This window comes from Ranitomeya imitator, chromosome 4, assembly GCF_032444005.1.
Source record: "Ranitomeya imitator isolate aRanImi1 chromosome 4, aRanImi1.pri, whole genome shotgun sequence".
In the NCBI taxonomy this organism is placed as follows: Eukaryota; Metazoa; Chordata; class Amphibia; order Anura; family Dendrobatidae; genus Ranitomeya; species Ranitomeya imitator.
Window position 1 is genome coordinate 683,779,222 of NC_091285.1, and position 19,592 is coordinate 683,798,813.

Sequence of the window (19,592 nt, forward strand, 5' to 3'; positions counted from 1 at the left end):
TGCCACCTGGAGCAAAGGATTGCGGGGGGATGCAGAGCCTGGCTGGGAGGACAAGGTATGGGCTCTTATATACTGCGTGGGCTGCTATATGCTACGTGGGCTACTAAATACTAAAATACTACGTGGGCTGCTGTTATATGCTACATGGGCTGCTATATGCTACATGGGCTGCTATATGCTACGAGGGCTGCTATATACTACGTGGGCTGGGCTGCTATATGCTACGTGGGCTGCTATATACTACGTGGGCTGCTATATTCTACGTGGGCTGCTTTATGCTACGTGGGCTGCTATATACTACATAGGCTGCTATATACTACATGGGCTGCTATATACTACATGGGCTGCTATATACTACTTAGGCTGCTATATACTACATGGGCTGCTATATACTACATGGGCTGCTATATACTACTTAGGCTGCTATATACTACATGGGCTGCTATATACTACATGGGCTGGGCTGCTATATACTACATGGGCTGGGCTGCTATATGCTATGTGGGCTGCTATATGCTACGTGGGCTGCTATATACTACGTGGGCTGCTATATGCTACGTGGGCTGCTATATACTACGTGGGCTGCTATATACTAAATGGGCTGCTATATATTACATGGGCTGCTATATACTACATGGGCTGGGCTGCTATATACTACGTGGGCTGCTATATACTTCGTGGGCAGTGTTTTATACTATGTGGGCTGCTATATACTACATGGGCTGCTATATACTACGTGGGCTGTGTTATATACTACGTGGGCTGTGTTATATACTACGTGGGCTGCTATATACTATGTGGCAGTGCTTTAATGAGACAAATCTACAGGGAAAAAATAAGAAACAAATGTATGGGAGTTCAGAAATCTCAATTACTTTGCTGTTACTGTAAAATGATGCCAACTTTTTTAGTGGAAAAATGCAGTAAGGAGAACGCGAGAACAAGTACTAAGTGTGAAAACTGCATGAGTGGTGATATGAGCCGGCGGAGCGGAGTCCTGACAGTGAGGATATTACACGCTGTTCAGATTTGCCATAGTATAGGGCTGAATTCCATAATTACTAACCATATGTCAGTTGACGTCCTGCCTACATGCTCAATGGGTCAATGCTGGTTACAGCAGGTAGCGTGGCCGAGCGGTCTAAGGCGCTGGATTAAGGCTCCAGTCTCTTCGGGGGCGTGGGTTCGAATCCCACCGCTGCCAGAAGGTTTTTATTTTTTTCCCTCTTTTGTTACTGTAGTTTTTCAATATTGTCTCCTGTGATTTTTGTTTTACCGTCATCTCATAAATTTCTAATTGGTCATGTTATGTGTGTTTTCCTGGAAGAGAAAAGGTATTTGCTGAACTTCTCATCAGCTTATATTTCACAATAAATCCTAAAAGTGGCAGAAAGTGACAGTCTATTCTAGTCATATCTTTCCCATGAGAAGAGAAATAGAAGATATATACAGACAAGAAATGAGCAATTGTTTGGCCGGCTTCACACTCAGCGTATGAAGATACGGTCCGTATATTACGGCCGTAATACGCTGAAAAGTCCCGAAAATAGTGGTCCGTAGCTCCTCCGTAGGCAGGGTGTGTCAGCGTTTTTTGCGCATGGCATCCTCCGTATGTAATCCGTATGGCATCCGTACTGCGTGGTTTTCTCGCAGGCTTGCAAAACCAACATACCGCTATAGAAGTGATCCATGTGTCCCAAAAAGAAAAAAAAAAAAAAAAAAAAAAAATATATATATATATATGTCAGTAGACACATATATGTATATATATTAATATTTTTTCCAGCGCTATACAGCTTGAAAGCCGGTAATTCAATTACCGGCTTTTTCTTTCTCCTTCCTAAAACCCGACATGATTTGAGACATGGTTTACATATAGTAAACCATGTCTTCTCTCCATTTTTTTTGCAGATTCCACACTACTAATGTCAGTAGTGTGTATCTGCAAAATTTGGCCGTTCTAGCTCTTAAAGCCTGGGAGCTTTCTAGGTAAGTTCCCACTATCTATGAACATCCAGCAGAGGGCGCCTCACCGCAAATGAAGCTAAATATAGATCATTGATCTATATTTAGCCTCATTCCCTGGGGTTTTGCAGCAAGGAGCAGCCTGCATTAGCGGAACTCCTTGCTGCAAAATGTTTTAACCCCTTCAGAAGGATTTACATCGTTGGACGTTACAGATCTGCGGAGGGTAAGTATATTGTTGGTTTATTATGTTTTTTTACTTACAGATCGAGGGTCTTCAGTGACTGGATTGGGCGTAGAATAAAATACTCCAACAACCATTGTTTTTATTTCATTAAAATAATTTTAAATAATGTGTTTGTGTTTTATTTAACCCTTTACTACAATTGGATTAATAATGGATAGGTGTCATAATTGACGCCTCTCCATTATTAATTAGGCTTAATGTCACCTTACAATAGCAAGGTGGCATTAACCCTTCATTACCCCATATCCCACCGCTACACGGGAATGGGAAGAGAGTGGCCAAGTGCCAGAATAGGCGCATCTTACAGATGTGCCTTTTCTGGGGTGGCTGGGGGCAGATATTTTTAGCCAGGGGGGGGCCAATAACCGTGGACCCTCTCCAGGCTATTAATATCTGCCCTCAGTCACTGGCTTTACTACTCTGGCGGAGAAAATTGCGCGGGAGCCCACGCCAATTTTTTCCGCCATTTAACCCTTTATTTTAAGAGCTAGAACGGCCAAATTTTGCAGATACACACTACTGACATTAGTAGTGTGGAATCTGCAAAAAAAATGGAGAGAAGACATGGTTTACTGTATGTAAACCATGTCTCAAATCATGTCGGGTTTAGGAAGGAGAAAGAAAAAGCCGGTAATTGAATTACCGGCTTTCAAGCTGTATAGCGCTGGAATAAATATTAATATATATACATATATGTGTCTCACTGACATATATATATATATACCTATTCTATGTGTACACATTTATTCTACCTATTCTTCTGTAAGCTGTCAGTGTGATTTTACTGTACACCGCACTGAATTACCGGCTTTTCTCTATAACAGCGCTGCGTATTTCTCGCAAGTCACACTGCTTGTCCGTGTGTATTTTTCACGCTTCCATAGACTTTCATTGGCGTATTTCTTGCGCAGTACGGTGACAAACGCAGCATGCTGCGATTTTGTACGGCCGTAGAAAGCCGTATAATACTGATCAGTAAAATACGGCAGATAGGAGCAGGGGCATAGAGAATAATTGTGCCGTATTTTTTGCGAGTTTTACGGACGTAGTTTCTGCGCTCTTACATCCGTAAAACTCGCAAGTGTGAAGCCGGCCTTTCACCGATGTGGGATAGTGGCTGCCGGCCGGGAATCTATCTCTGGGCGAAGCTGAACTCAGAGTGAAGCCCAGTGGGAACGGATGTCAAGGACATAAATGTCGGACTCTGGTGATTTTATCTACGGTCATTTGAAGTCTGGACCGCCAGTTTTAGGATTTAGGACATCGGCATCCATTAAGGTAATTGTGAAGTATCCTTTTTAGCTGCCTGGTGAGATATTTTTCCTTTTCGCCTTGCACAATAGAATAGTTTAAATCTGAAAAGTGGCAAAAAAAAAGATCCAATCTTCCCTCCCAATGTGAATCGAAATAGACAATAGATAAAAAGTCAAGAAATTGGCAAAATTCTATAGATATCATTATATTGAGGCGAGTTTGGGATTTTCTATTGAGAAAACAAAGGAAGTTAAAGGCCAACTTGATCTATCCTATGTCTCTCCTAAAAAAGGTTTACAAGACCAGCAGAAGTCACAGGTGATTGTAAGGCCGGGGTCACACTTGCGATTGCAATGCGAGAAACTTGCCTCAAAACCCGGCAAAAAACCCATCAGAAGCTTCCAAACACAAGACATCATCATAGGGGCAGTCCAGAATTGTTTAGAGGCAAAGTGATCTTAGCGTATGTAAACTTCTGACTTTGCAGTAAGTAATAAAAATGCCTTAAAACATTCTCTCTCTTATTATTCCGGCATTTGACAAATATTAATAATTATGGTGATCCTAATTGTCCTAAAACAGGAAAGGTTTATTCCGATTTCATGTCAGATATTGAGAACAACCTGCAGATGGGTCTTTATACATAGTGGATGGGAACTTCTAGTTTCCACTGTAAACCAGGAAACCTTCATCTATCACCTAATCATCTAATCACCTAATAGCATCTATACCACCTAATTCAGAGATAACCGACAAATGAAGGATGAGCCAACGGAGGGAAACTAGTGAAATATCTCCATACAAGTCATGTAATATTTGAAAACAGAACCCCAGAGTCAATTAAAGAAAAATCATGGATAACCATGTGGGTCATGAATGATAATGTTTCTTTTTGTCTAATTGAATATAAAATGTTTTCTACCAATGACATTATTGGCGTAATTTTGATTTAAATAAAAGCAGCACTTTGGCGTGCGGTAGCGTGGCCGAGCGGTCTAAGGTGCTGGATTTAGGCTCCAGTCTCTCTGGAGGTGTGGGTTCGAATCGCTGCCACATTTTATTTGGAGCATAGCCCAAGTTTGTGGAACACAATATTTCTTTCTCTTATTTATTTTGCCAGTCAAATCCATTTTATCTGTGGTTTTGTATGTTTTATTGTCAATCCGTAAAAGTGACGACATTGTTCTCAGCACCCACCTGGGATTCAGAGATGCTCCCAAGAGTCTTCCCCATGCTGTACCAGGCTCTGACTGGCCCACCGGAGAACCAGAGGATTCTCTGGTGGGCCCAGGCACTGACACCTGCTGGCATACTGGCCAGCAGCTGCCTAGGGCCCCCACTGCTCCAGGGGCCCCTTGCCAGTGGGTATAGGGCCACTGAGTCAAGGGGGCCCACCCTGTGCCAGTAGCAGCAGCTGGAGACAGGATCCTGTCCCCGATGCTAAAGCCAAATGAATATTCACGCTTCCCCTCACCCCTATGGGCATGGAGAGGCATGAATACCATTTCTCTTTAATAGCGGGCAGCGTTAGCCGCAGGGTGCAGCTAACACTGCCCGCATGTAAAGCCGCACCACACACACACTCACAAAGTACCACACACCCCCACACACACACAGCACAGCACCGCACACATACACACGCAGGAACACAGACTCACAGAGCAGCTCACCTCCCGGCATCCTGCTTCCTGTCTGAGACAGCCCAGCTGGATGACGTCATCATCCAGTCAGAAAGCTTCCAGGAATCCAGTGAGGAATGAGCTGCTGCTGCGGGGAGGTGAGCTGTGCTGCGTTCCTGCGTGTGTGTGTGTAAGGGCTTGTTTTCACTTGCGAGGAACACGTCCGTGTCTCGCATGTGGAAATGAAGCTCTGGTGCCAGCACTCCGGAGCGGAGCGTGCGGCTGCATGTGTTGCTATGCGGCCGCACGCTCCGCTCCACAGTGCCGGCGCCAGAGCTTCGTTTCCACATGCGAGACACGGACGTGTTCCTCGCAAGTGAAAACAAGCCCTTAGAAAGAGAGTGTGTGTGTGTGTGTGTGAGAGAGAGAGTGTGTGTGTGAGTGTGTGTGTGTGTGTGTGTGAGAGAGAGTGTGTGTGTGTGTGTGTGTATGTGTGAGAGAGTGATGAACTGCGGTGAGCTATGTGTGTGTGGTGAAGGACAATGATATTGGTGGGGGGAGACAATGATGGAGGTGATGGGCAATGATGGTGGTTGGACGAGATAATGATGGAGGTGATGGGCATGATGGTGGTGGTGGGGAGGCAATGATGGAGGTGAGGGGAGGCAATTATGGAAGTGATGGGCAGTGATGGTGGGGGAGACAATGATGGAGGTGATGGACAATCATGGTGAAGGAGGGAATGATGGAGGTGATGGTCAATGAGGGTGAGGGGAGGCAATGATGGTGGGGGAGGCAATGATGGAGGTGATGGGCAATGATGGTGGTGGTGAGGAGGCAATGATGGAGGTGAGGGGAGGCAATGTTGGAAGTGATGGGCAGTGATGGTGGGGGAGACAATGAAAGAGGTGATGGGAAATCATGGTGAGGGAGGGAATGATGGAGGTGATGGGCAATGAGGGTGAGGGGAGGCAATGATGGTGGGGGAGGCAATAATGGAGGCGATAGGTAATGATGGTGGGGAGGCAATGATGGAGGTGATAAGCAATGATGGTGGGGAGGCAATGATGGAGGTGATGGGCAATGATGGTTGTGGGCAGAGACAATGATGGAGGTGATGGGCAATGGTGGTGTGGTTAGGCAATGATGGAGGTGATGGGTAATGGTGGTGGGGGGAGGCAATGATGGAGGTGATGGGCAATGATGGTGGTGGAGGAGAGGCAATGATGGAGGTGATGGGCAATGGTGGTGGTGGGAGGCAGTGATGGAGGTGATGAAATGGGCAATGATGGTGTGGGGGGAGGTAATGATGGAGGTGATGGGCAAGGATGGTGGTGGGGGAGGCAAGGATGGTGGTGGGGGAAGCAAGAATGGTGGTGGGGGAAGCAATGATGGTGGTGGGTGTTATGCTGTGCTATCAGGCAACACAGTGTGCAGTAATCAGCGCACATACAGTGATATGGCAATAACCCAAAAACAATAGAACAAGCTCTGAGACGTGGAATCTCTGCAGACTGCAATACCTGAACCTATCCTCACACAACTAAAAGCAGCAGTGGATTGCGCCTAACACTACCTATGCAACTCGGCACTGCCTGAGGACCTGACTAGCCTGAAGATAGAAATACAAGCCTGACTTGCCTCAGAGAAATACCCCAAAGGAATAGGCAGCCCCCCACATATAATGACTGTTAGCAAGATGAAAAGACAAAACGTAGGAATGAAATAGATTCAGCAAAGTGAGGCCCGATATTCTAGACAGAGCGAGGATAGCAAAGAGAACTATGCAGTCTACAAAAAACCCTAAAGCAGAACCACGCAAAGGGGGGCAAAAAGACCCACCGTGCCGAACTAACGGCACGGCGGTGCACCCTTTGCGTCTCAGAGCTTCCAGCAAAAGAGAATAGCACAGCTGGACAGAAAAAACGGAAACAAAAACAAAGTAACACTTATCTAGCAGAGCAGCAGGCCACAGGAAAGATGCAGTAGCTCAGATCCTACACTGGAACATTGACAAGGAGCAAGGAAGACAGACTCAGGTGGAGTTAAATAGCAAGGCAGCCAACGAGCTCACCAAAACACCTGAGGGAGGAAGCCCAGAGGCTGCAATACCACTTGTGACCACAGGAGTGAATTCAGCCACAGAATTCACAACAGTACCCCCCCCTTGAGGAGGGGTCACTGAACCCTCACCAGAACCCCCAGGCCGACCAGGATGAGCCACATGAAAGGCACGAACAAGATCTGGGGCATGGACATCAGAGGCAAAAACCCAGGAATTATCCTCCTGAGCATAACCCTTCCATTTGACCAGATACTGGAGTTTCCGTCTAGAGACACGAGAATCCAAAATTTTCTCCACAATATACTCCAATTCCCCCTCCACCAAAACAGGGGCAGGAGGCTCCACAGATGGAACCATAGGTGCCACGTATCTTCTCAACAACGACCTATGGAATACATTATGTATGGAAAAGGAGTCTGGGAGGGTCAGACGAAAAGACACCGGATTGAGAATCTCAGAAATCCTATACGGACCAATAAAACAAGGTTTAAATTTAGGAGAGGAAACCCTCATAGGAATATGACGAGAAGATAACCAAACCAGATCCCCAACACGAAGTCGGGGACCCACACGGCGTCTATGATTAGCGAAAAGCTGAGCCTTCTCCTGGGACAAGGTCAAATTGTCCACTACCTGAGTCCAGATCTGCTGCAACCTATCCACCACAGAATCCACAGCAGGACAGTCCGAAGACTCAACCTGCCCTGAAGAGAAACGAGGATGGAACCCAGAATTGCAGAAAAATGGAGAGACCAAGGTAGCCGAGCTGGCCCGATTATTAAGGGCGAACTCAGCCAACGGCAAAAATGACACCCAATCATCCTGGTCAGGAGAAACAAAACATCTCAGATATGTTTCCAAGGTCTGATTGGTTCGTTCGGTCTGGCCATTAGTCTGAGGATAGAAGGCCGAGGAAAAAGATAGGTCAATGCCCATCCTACCACAAAAGGCTCGCCAGAACCTCGAGACAAACTGGGAACCTCTGTCAGAAACAATATTCTCAGGAATGCCATGCAAACGAACCACATGCTGGAAGAACAAAGGCACCAAATCAGAGGAGGAAGGCAATTTAACCAAGGGCACCAGATGGACCATTTTAGAAAAGCGATCACAGACCACCCAAATGACCGACATCTTTTGAGAAACGGGAAGGTCAGAAATGAAATCCATCGAAATATGTGTCCAAGGCCTCTTCGGGACCGGCAAGGGCAAAAGCAACCCACTGGCACGTGAACAGCAGGGCTTAGCCCTAGCACAAATCCCACAGGACTGCACAAAAGCACGCACATCCCGTGACAGAGATGGCCACCAGAAGGATCTAGCCACTAACTCTCTGGTACCAAAGATTCCTGGATGACCAGCCAGCACCGAACAATGAAGTTCAGAGATAACTTTACTAGTCCACCTATCAGGGACGAACAGTTTCTCGGCCGGACAACGATCAGGTTTATTAGCCTGAAATTTCTGCAACACTCTCCGCAAATCAGGAGAGATGGCAGACACAATGACTCCTTCCTTGAGGATACTCGCCGGCTCAGATAAGCCCGGAGAGTCGGGCACAAAACTCCTAGACAGAGCATCCGCCTTCACATTTTTAGAGCCCGGAAGGTACGAAATCACAAAATCAAAACGAGCAAAAAATAACGACCAACGGGCCTGTCTAGGATTCAAGCGCTTGGCAGACTCGAGATAAGTAAGATTCTTATGATCAGTCAATACCACCACGCGATGCTTAGCTCCCTCAAGCCAATGACGCCACTCCTCGAATGCCCACTTCATGGCCAGCAACTCTCGGTTGCCCACATCATAATTACGCTCAGCAGCAGAAAATTTCCTGGAAAAGAAAGCACATGGTTTCAACACTGAGCAACCAGAACCTCTCTGTGACAAAACCGCCCCTGCTCCAATCTCAGAAGCATCAACCTCGACCTGGAACGGAAGAGAAACATCTGGTTGACACAACACAGGGGCACAGCAAAAACGACGCTTCAACTCCTGAAAAGCTTCCACGGCAGCAGAAGACCAATTAACCAAATCAGCACCCTTCTTGGTCAAATCGGTCAATGGTCTGGCAATGCTAGAAAAATTACAGATGAAGCGACGATAAAAATTAGCAAAGCCCAGGAATTTCTGCAGACTTTTCAGAGATGTCGGCTGAGTCCAATCCTGGATGGCCTGGACCTTAACCGGATCCATCTCGATAGTAGAAGGGGAAAAGATGAACCCCAAAAATGAAACTTTCTGCACACCGAAGAGACACTTTGATCCCTTCACGAACAAGGAATTAGCACGCAGTACCTGGAAAACCATTCTGACTTGCTTCACATGAGACTCCCAATCATCAGAGAAGATCAAAATATCATCCAAGTAAACAATCAGGAATTTATCCAGATACTCACGGAAAATGTCATGCATAAAAGACTGAAAAACAGATGGAGCATTGGCAAGTCCGAACGGCATCACCAGATACTCAAAATGACCCTCGGGCGTATTAAATGCCGTTTTCCATTCATCTCCCTGCCTGATTCTCACCAGATTATACGCACCACGAAGATCTATCTTAGTAAACCAACTAGCCCCCTTAATCCGAGCAAACAAGTCAGATATCAATGGCAAGGGATACTGAAACTTAACAGTGATCTTATTAAGAAGGCGGTAATCAATACACGGTCTTAGCGAACCATCCTTTTTGGCTACAAAAAAGAACCCTGCTCCCAATGATGATGACGATGGGCGAATATGTCCCTTCTCCAGGGATTCTTTCACGTAACTGCGCATAGCCGTGTGTTCAGGCACGGACAAATTAAATAAACGACCCTTAGGGAATTTACTACCAGGAATCAAATTGATAGCACAATCACAATTCCTATGCGGAGGTAGGGCATCAGACTTGGGCTCTTCAAATACATCCTGAAAGTCAGACAAGAACTCTGGGATGTCAGAAGGAATGGATGACGAAATAGACAAAAATGGAACATCACCATGTACCCCCTGACAACCCCAGCTGGTTACCGACATAGAGTTCCAATCTAATACTGGATTATGGGTTTGTAGCCATGGCAACCCCAACACGACCACATCATGCAGATTATGCAATACCAGAAAGCGAATAACTTCCTGATGTGCAGGAGCCATGCACATGGTCAGCTGGGCCCAGTACTGAGGCTTATTCTTGGCCAAAGGTGTAGCATCAATTCCTCTCAACGGAATAGGACACCGCAAAGGCTCCAAGAAAAATCCACAACGTTTAGCATAATCCAAATCCATCAGATTCAGGGCAGCGCCTGAATCCACAAACGCCATGACAGAATACGATGACAAAGAGCATATCAAGGTAATGGACAGAAGGAATTTGGACTGTACAGTACCAATGACGGCAGAGCTATCGAACCGCCTAGTGCGCTTAGGACAATTAGAAATAGCATGAGTGGAATCACCACAGTAGAAACACAGCCTGTTCAGACGTCTGTGTTCTTGCCGTTCAACTTTAGTCATAGTCCTGTCGCACTGCATAGGCTCAGGTTTACTCTCAGACAATACCGCCAAATGGTGCACAGATTTACGCTCGCGCAAGCGACGACCGATCTGAATGGCCAAGGACATAGACTCATTCAAACCAGCAGGCATGGGAAATCCCACCATGACATCCTTAAGAGCTTCAGAGAGACCCTTTCTGAACCAAGCCGCCAGTGCAGATTCATTCCACAGAGTGAGTACTGACCACTTCCTAAATTTCTGACAATATACTTCTACATCATCCTGACCCTGGCATAAAGCCAGCAAATTTTTCTCAGCCTGATCCACTGAATTAGGCTCATCGTAAAGCAATCCAAGCGCCTGGAAAAACGCATCAACATTACTCAATGCAGGGTCTCCTGGCGCAAGAGAAAACGCCCAGTCCTGTGGGTCGCCGCGCAAAAAAGAAATAATAATCAAAACCTGTTGAATAGGATTACCAGAAGAATGAGGTTTCAAGGCCAGAAATAGCTTACAATTATTTTTGAAGCTCAGGAACTTAGTTCTGTCACCAAAAAACAAATCAGGAATAGGAATTCTTGGTTCTAACATAGATTTCTGATCAATTGTATCTTGAATCTTTTGTACATTTATAACGAGATTATCCATTGAGGAGCACAGAGCCTGAATATCCATGTCCACAGCTGTGTCCTGAAGCACTCTAATGTCTAGGGGAAAAAAAGAACTGAAGACAGAGCTGAGGAAAAAAAAAATGATGTCAGGACTTCTTTTTTCCCTCTATTGAGAATCATTGGTTGGGCTCCTTGTACTGTTATGCTGTGCTATCAGGCAACACAGCGTGCAGTAATCAGCGCACATACAGAGATCTGGCAATAACCCAAAAACAATAGAACAAGCTCTGAGACGTGGAATCTCTGCAGACTGCAATACCTGAACCTATCCTCACACAACTAAAAGCAGCAGTGGATTGCGCCTATCACTACCTATGCAACTCGGCACTGCCTGAGGACCTGACTAGCCTGAAGATAGAAATACAAGCCTGACTTGCCTCAGAGAAATACCCCAAAGGAATAGGCAGCCCCCCACATATAATGACTGTTAGCAAGATGAAAAGACAAAACGTAGGAATGAAATAGATTCAGCAAATTGAGGCCCGATATTCTAGACAGAGCGAGGATAGCAAAGAGAACTATGCAGTCTACAAAAAACCCTAAAGCAGAACCACGCAAAGGGGGGCAAAAAGACCCACCGTGCCGAACTAACGGCACGGCGGTGCACCCTTTGCGTCTCAGAGCTTCCAGCAAAAGAGAATAGCACAGCTGGACAGAAAAAACGGAAACAAAAACAAAGTAACACTTATCTAGCAGAGCAGCAGGCCACAGGAAAGATGCAGTAGCTCAGATCCTACACTGGAACATTGACAAGGAGCAAGGAAGACAGACTCAGGTGGAGTTAAATAGCAAGGCAGCCAACGAGCTCACCAAAACACCTGAGGGAGGAAGCCCAGAGGCTGCAATACCACTTGTGACCACAGGAGTGAATTCAGCCACAGAATTCACAACAGGTGGGGGAGGCAATGATGGAGGTGATGAAATGGACAATGATGGTGGGGGAGGAGGCAATGATGCAGGTGGTGGAATGGGCAGTGATGGAGGTGGTGGGGGAGAATGATAGGGGTGGTGGGGGAGAAGGCATTGATGGAGGTGGTGATGAGGACAATGATGGGGGTGGAGAGGGGCTGCATTATACTATGTGAGGGGGCTACAGTATACTCTATGGGGGGCTGCATTATATTCTGTGGTGGGGCTGCATTCTCTCAGTTGACTACATTATATTCTGTGGTGGCTGCATTATACTATATGAGGGGGCTGCATTATACACTATGAGGGTGCAACATTATATTCTATGGTGGGGACTGTGTTATACCTGAGGGGGTTGCATTATATTTTGTGGGGTGCTGCATTATATTCTATTAGAGGGGGCTAAATTATATTCTGCGAGGAGGCTACCTCAACCCTTGCTACATAATTAAGATGTGAACATAGAAACCAAAAAAGACAACACTACAAGAACCAAAATATAACTAAATAGTAGATCTTTATTAAAGTAATAATAAGAAAAACATCATAAAAAAGGGAAAACAGGATGAGACAATAATCACCAATAGGTGACAGTGTGGTACCAACAGGTAGATGGTATAACAAAGACTTATGTTACATATAGTAATTGAATATGCACTGTAAAGTACTGCACATCATATGACATCAGCCTCCAAGGGTGCATTAGTACATTAATAGTTAAACTGCATCCGTGCAAGATAAATCTAAACATGCACACCAAGGACTTATAGAGGTATAGGCGATGAAATAGAAGAACAAATAATTAATCAGTCATAATACCTGAGAGAGAGACCACACTGCCACGAGCCCTAATGCGCGTTTCGGCGCGGTGCCTTCTTCCGGGGGTGTGGCGTAATATAAACATAGGGAGTATTTAAAAGAAGTATCAACCAATCAAAAGACCTCTTGTATAAAGATGCGTTGTTAAACCGGGACCCACGCATGCATATGTAGTAATGCGGTATTATTCAAACGCCTAAAAAAAACAATCAGAACCTAAGTAACAAAATGAAATGTCCGACCGCGCATGCGCAATAGACAAATCAGGGTAGCAATGACCCAGCTGTACGCAAGTCATCACCCTGGTAACAACACTAGCGTCATGGGAGGAGGACACAAGGCCCTAACCAATCCGATCCAGTGAGATGGACAAAGATGCAGCCCAGCCACGCGTGCGCAATATGAAACATCCAGGCAGCGGTGACCCAGCTGCGCGTGCGCATATCGTCACCAGGACAACGGTGTAAGTGTCAACAGAGGAGCACGCAGGGCACCACCCAGGTCACGCCCACCGGTAAGGCGCGAGCAGGGTAGTGAAAACCCCGCATACACAACTCAATAAGACGAGAACACCGCTGCCCAGCAGCGAGGTACAGACGCGCAGGTACCAAAAAGAGAGAGGGAGGGAAGGGGGGAGGTAGAAGGGAAAGAACCCCAAAAGGGAGAAATAGTGCGGTTATGAAAATGTGATTACTAATGTGCCAATATGGCATAATAACATAAGTGTTAAAAACCAGTGCTATAGAATAACACAATAGCATAAATATAATTAATGCAATGAATTGCATACAATCAGAATTTACATAAAGCATGTAGCACACAGTGTAATTGATAATAGTATCAAACTTAAAATATGTATAAAAAGACAAGCATATATAAAAATGAATAATTGCATACAAAAGTGAATAGATGTGTTACAATGTGCATATAAACTGGTGATTAAAAAAACACAATTGCATAAAAAACATTTCCTCTGCTATAGTAGATGAGTCCGCACACTGGACGATATCATTTCCATAGGCACAACTGTGGGTCCACATGAAGATTACGGCATCAAACAAACGGGGGAAACTAGAGAAAGGTAGACACAAATATTAAAAACAAATACAAAAAAACCAAGATAAAAGCCAGTAAAAAACATGGACTGATGATTCAGAGGAATGAAGAGAAACTAAGAGTTTCATTGAGCCCCTGGGGTTGCAAAGTTTTGAGCCACCATATCCAGCGTGATTCTTTCTGTGCAAGATGGCGGCTAAGATTGCCACCACGTTGCGTTGTAATGAGATGGTCAATACCAACAATCCTAAAGCCTGAAGGGTCACAGTTATGGTGGCGTTTAAAGTGGCGAGGAACTGTCTTTAAACTGTCAATGTTATCCTCTATATCAGCTGCCAAGATGTCACGGACGTGCTCACGTACACGTACCTTCAAAGCACGTGTTGTAAGCCCAATGTAGATTTTGCCGCATGGGCATGTGCCATGATAGACCACCATAGTGGTCGAACAATTAATAGAATACGTGATTAAAAATTCACGTCCATCTGAGGATACAAAATGAGTAGCCCTATTGACATTTTGGCAAGCAATGCATTTGCCACATGGTTTACAACCCCACCGAGGGGGTTGGTGGCTTGAAGCAGTTGAAAAAATAGGGGGCGGAGTGATTGGTGGAAAATAGCTCCGTACCAAATGGTCCCCCAAATTTTTAGATCTACAAGCAATGACAGATGCATATGATGGTAAGTACTGTTTGAGGATCGGGTCCGCCAGGAGTATAGGCCAATGTTTGGCCAAAATTCGTGACATCTCCTTCCACCGCGAGTGATACTGGGTAATCATCCTTACCTGTTGATTCACCTTGACTTGTGGATTGGAGAAAAGCAATTGCTGTCGATTGGTATTCTGATTGTTTTTTTTTAGGCGTTTGAATTATACCGCATTACTACATACGCATGCGTGGGTCCCGGTTTAACAACGCATCTTCATACAAGAGGTCTTTTGATTGGTTGATACTTCTTTTAAATGCTCCCTATGTTTGTATTACTCCACACCCCCGGAAGAAGGCACCACGCCGAAACGCGCGTTGGGGCTCGTGGCAGTGTGGTCTCTCTCTCAGGTATTATGACTGATTAATTATTTGTTCTTCTATTTCATCGCCTATACCTCTATCAGTCCTTGGTGTGCATGTTTAGATTTATCTTGCACGGATGCAGTTTAACTATTAATGTACTAATGCACCCTTGGAGGCTGATGTCATATGATGTGCAGTACTTTACAGCGCATATTCAATTACTATATGTAACATAAGTCTTTGTTATACCATCTACCTGTTGGTACCACACTGCCACCTATTGGTGATTATTGTCTCATCCTGTTTTCCCTTTTTTTATGATGTTTTTCTTATTATTACTTTAATAAAGATCTACTATTTAGTTTTATTTTGGTTCTTGTAGTGTTGTCTTTTTTGGTTTCTATGTTCACTTGTTGGTGCACTGAACCATTTACATTTATCCACGCACCCTTGGCATGTTTGGTTAGTGGTGCATGTATGGTCTGGCATATATGTTTTATAATTAAGATGTGTACTACTTTATATTATACCCTGATATTAGCGCTTTTTACCGCACAATTGGTGGTCTTGTATCTATTTCTATGTAGCTACATAGTGGGCCCCAAGAATGATTTTCTCTGGTGGGCCCATGGTGCTCCAGTTCGACGCTGTGCTGTCCCCATGCCATTTCAGCGCTGTTTACACAGTTTTTAGCTATTTTTAAACCCCCTCCAAACCTCCAGGGGGGAGGGTGCGCCAGATAAATGCTTGTGTTTCCCATTGATTTCCATTATAGTCGTTACTCGGGTCAAGCACCCAAGCATTATGATTTGCTCGACTCGAATAACTCGAATAACAAGTACTTAAGCATTTTTTTGCCTGTTCATCACTAATACCTTTATGCCCAATCCACTGAAGCCCATGTCCCATGTAAAAGAGTTAAAAAAATCAACAGCCATATTCCTCACCTCTTCGACAAATACTTTGACATATACTTAACATGCTGAATGCTGGCATGAGGCGAGCGTAATGTTATATATTATGCCCAGTGTCACTGTAAATAATTCTGTATTGTATTCTGCTTGACCATGCGTGAATTGAAAATTAGGGTACGGAAGCACGTACAAGATATTGGCAAACCCCAGAGTTCAGAAGTTGAGGAACATCAGTGAAGACCCTTCCGAAACACTTTAAGCAATGTCATAATTTGGATTCAAGTAAGCCAATCATCAGGGTTATTGATCAATTATCCATGGGACAGAAGGGATAAGATTTGTCCAAAACCTTAGCACAGATTGAGAGCCGATGGCTCTATAGACTAAATACTGTAACTCCAGGGGGTCTCAATGAGAATTTTGGGTTTAGTTGTTTTCTGTAAGGCTACTTTTACACTTCCGTCTTTATAAAGACGTTCCAATGCGTCGTTCTGTGCAAAAAAACGCATCCTGCAAAGTTGCCCGCAGGATGCGTTTTTTGCACATAGACTTGTATTACCGACGCATCGTGACGTATGGACACACGTTCCATACGTTGTGCACTGGATGCGTCGGTAATTGGCGGACCGTCGTCACAAAAAAAGTTCAATGTAACGTTTTTTGTGCTACGCGTCTCCCTTTTTCGACAGCGCATGCGCGACTGAAACTCCGCCCCCTCCTCCCCGGAACTCATAATGGGCAGCAGATGCGTCTGAAAATTGCGTCCGCTGCCCACGTTGTGCACTATTTTGCACAACGTCCGTCGGTACGTCGGGCCGACGGTTTGCGACGGCCCTGTACCGACGGAAGTGTGAAAGTAGCCTAAGTTGGCTAATTTTATTCTAGTTTTTAAGGGTGGGAGTTGGTCTTACCTGTTTGTAAGGTTATTCTTTGTGATCTTTGCAATATGCCTATTTTTTTTTTTGCTGCATTCAGTAATAATTTTGTTGTTTGACCATTTATTCAGACACTACTTACCTGACAAATATTCATAAGTCTGCGTTCTTGCCCGTGGTTGTTGTGTTGAAATTAATATCTGTCCAGGCATGACACATCTGCATCTTCTTGTTCTCTGGTCCGCCTGTCTGCAGACCCCCTCAGACCTACTATGGACTATAATCGAGCATGGGAATTCTTTACAATAATTGCTGTCTTTTCCGGTATGTTTAGTGTGAGGAGCGTATTTTGTACAACCGGATTCTATTTGTCTGGCTAAGGACGTATAATACTCTACATATGTGAGATGAGATGATTATGGACTGATGGACCTCTAATGTAAAATGTATACTTTTATTTATTTTATTTTTCAATCTTGCTATTTAAAAGAATTTTTAGTATATATTTTTTCACCTTTTTATAGCTATGGTTATATGTAGTGCAAAAAAGAAGAAGGCAGCACTCATTCTTAGAAAAAAATTTAGTGTTTTCTTAGGCTACTTTCACACTAGCGTTAACTGCAATCCGTCACAATGCGTCGTTTTGCAGAAAAAACGCATCCTGCAAAAGTGTTTGCAGGATGCGTTTTTTCTCCATTGACTAACATTACGCGACGCATTGCGACGGATTGCCACACGTCGCAACCGTCGCGCGACGGTTGCGCCGTTTTTCGGCCGACCGTCGGCCGCAAAAAACGTTCCATGTAACATTTTTTGCAGCCGACGGACCGTCTTTTCCGACCGCGCATGCGCGGCCGGAACTCCTCCCCCACCTCCCCGCACCTCACAATGGGGCAGCGGATGCGCTGAAAAGCAGCATCCGCTGCACCCGTTGTGCGGCGGAGGCAACGCTAGCGTCGGTAACCTCGGCCCGACGCACTGCGACGGGCCGGGCCCGACGCTAGTGTGAAAGAAGCCTTAGCCGATATGGGATCCTGTGACATTTCAGCTCAAGGTGTGAACCTTTCTCAACCCACACCTTCAGCCGAAACGACATGGAAGCCCGTATGGGACCTTATTCTTACTAACAGGAAGGAAATGGATGAGGAAGTAAAGTTGGCAGGGAATTTAAGAAGAAACAATTATTAGTCCTTGAAATTTGGATTAGAAGAGGAGGAAGAACTGTGAGATCTCTCACTTTAAATAATGTTTTTATTAATAATTATTGATTATATGATCAATTATTTTTTTCTACAAGACTAAATATACCACTTTCATTATTTTATATATTAACTTTTACGTCAGCCTCTGGGAGCTCCCAGTTGCATTTGGGGTGTATGTCTGAGCATGACACTTAAACCCCTCAAATATGGCAGATCCTGGGCATTAGAGACTGTGGTCGCCATCCAACTGCATCTCCTGCATTGAGGCTGCCTTAGCTGTGACCTGTATTTGAAGGGTAAAAGGGAGACACAAAGCGCAAATAGGGTTTTATCTCATAAAAGAAAGGAGGAATCACCAAGAAAATCACTCACCTGGTGAAGCTGAAAGCAGGCATGTAAAGATTTCGGCTGCCGCAGATCCACAAGCCGGTCACAGACCATATGAAGCAGTATACTATAGGAAGTGGAGATTAAATCAGCGCTGCCGTAATAATGATGAGGTTTCAGTTGATAGTAGAATTAAAACAATGGTTTATTCAACGCGTTTCAGGGCTCTTATGGCCCCTTCTTCAGGAATATGCTGTATGTGGTAATTCCTGAAGAAGGGGCCATAAGAGCCCTGAAACGCGTTGAATAAACCACTGAAACCTCATCATTATTACGGCAGTGTAGATTTAATCTACACTTCCTATAGTTAGCTGTGACCTGTGTATGCCCCCTGGGTTGTCCAGGTCACAAATATGCGATATGCAACCAGTAACATGGAAGTCCACTATATTTCCGGTAACAGATTACGGACCTGAGTGGGGACTGGCTTTTTTTGTGGATTGAGTTGAAGCTTTTATTGGGAACATTTTCCATAACATTTATGATCACTTTTATCCGGCACTCTACATTGAGCACTTACATTGGGGGTTTCCATCTAAATCTCTGAGTGATGTAACAGTTGAAACCTCCCGAGGAATCAATTCACTATTATGAGGCAGCAGAGTTACTCTGAACTCCGACTGGCCTCTGTTCAGTGATGTCCTTCTTTTCAGAGGTGCACAAAACTGTGGCTGACGGCACGTTTGCGCAATCCTAAAAAGACAGATACAGCCGGATCGCAGGTCTTATGGCATCCACCATGCCTCCATCTGCCTTTTTATAGGGAATCTTCCACCATGGGTTCTGTCTGAATCACGTATTTCAGAGATTTACACGGAGACCCCGGTTTAAGCGCTCAGCGCAGAGTGCAGGATAAATGTGCACCAAGCCTTTCTGCGATCTTTGGGAGGCAGAATGAAAAAAATCATCTACATGTGAAGAATTGGTTTTATTTATTTTTTACGCCGTTCCCCATGCAGTATAAGAGATTAGGAGACTTTATTCTTCAGGTTGGAGCTATTACATCAATAGAATATTTATATCGGGATTATATGTTTTCCTGCGGTCACACACTAAAATACTTTTTATTGTGAAAACTAGTTTTTGCATCACAATATTTAGACAGCTATAATTTTTC

The 19,592-nt window shown here is 44.7% G+C and overlaps 1 non-coding gene across 1 annotated transcript; it reads left to right on the top strand.

Moving 5' to 3' along the window:
* Window positions 1-1,122: 1,122 nt before the first annotated feature.
* TRNAL-AAG (transfer RNA leucine (anticodon AAG)) lies at window positions 1,123-1,204 on the top strand. The gene has a single exon. It is a non-coding gene; the product is annotated as a tRNA-Leu (tRNA).
* Window positions 1,205-19,592: the final 18,388 nt, after the last annotated feature.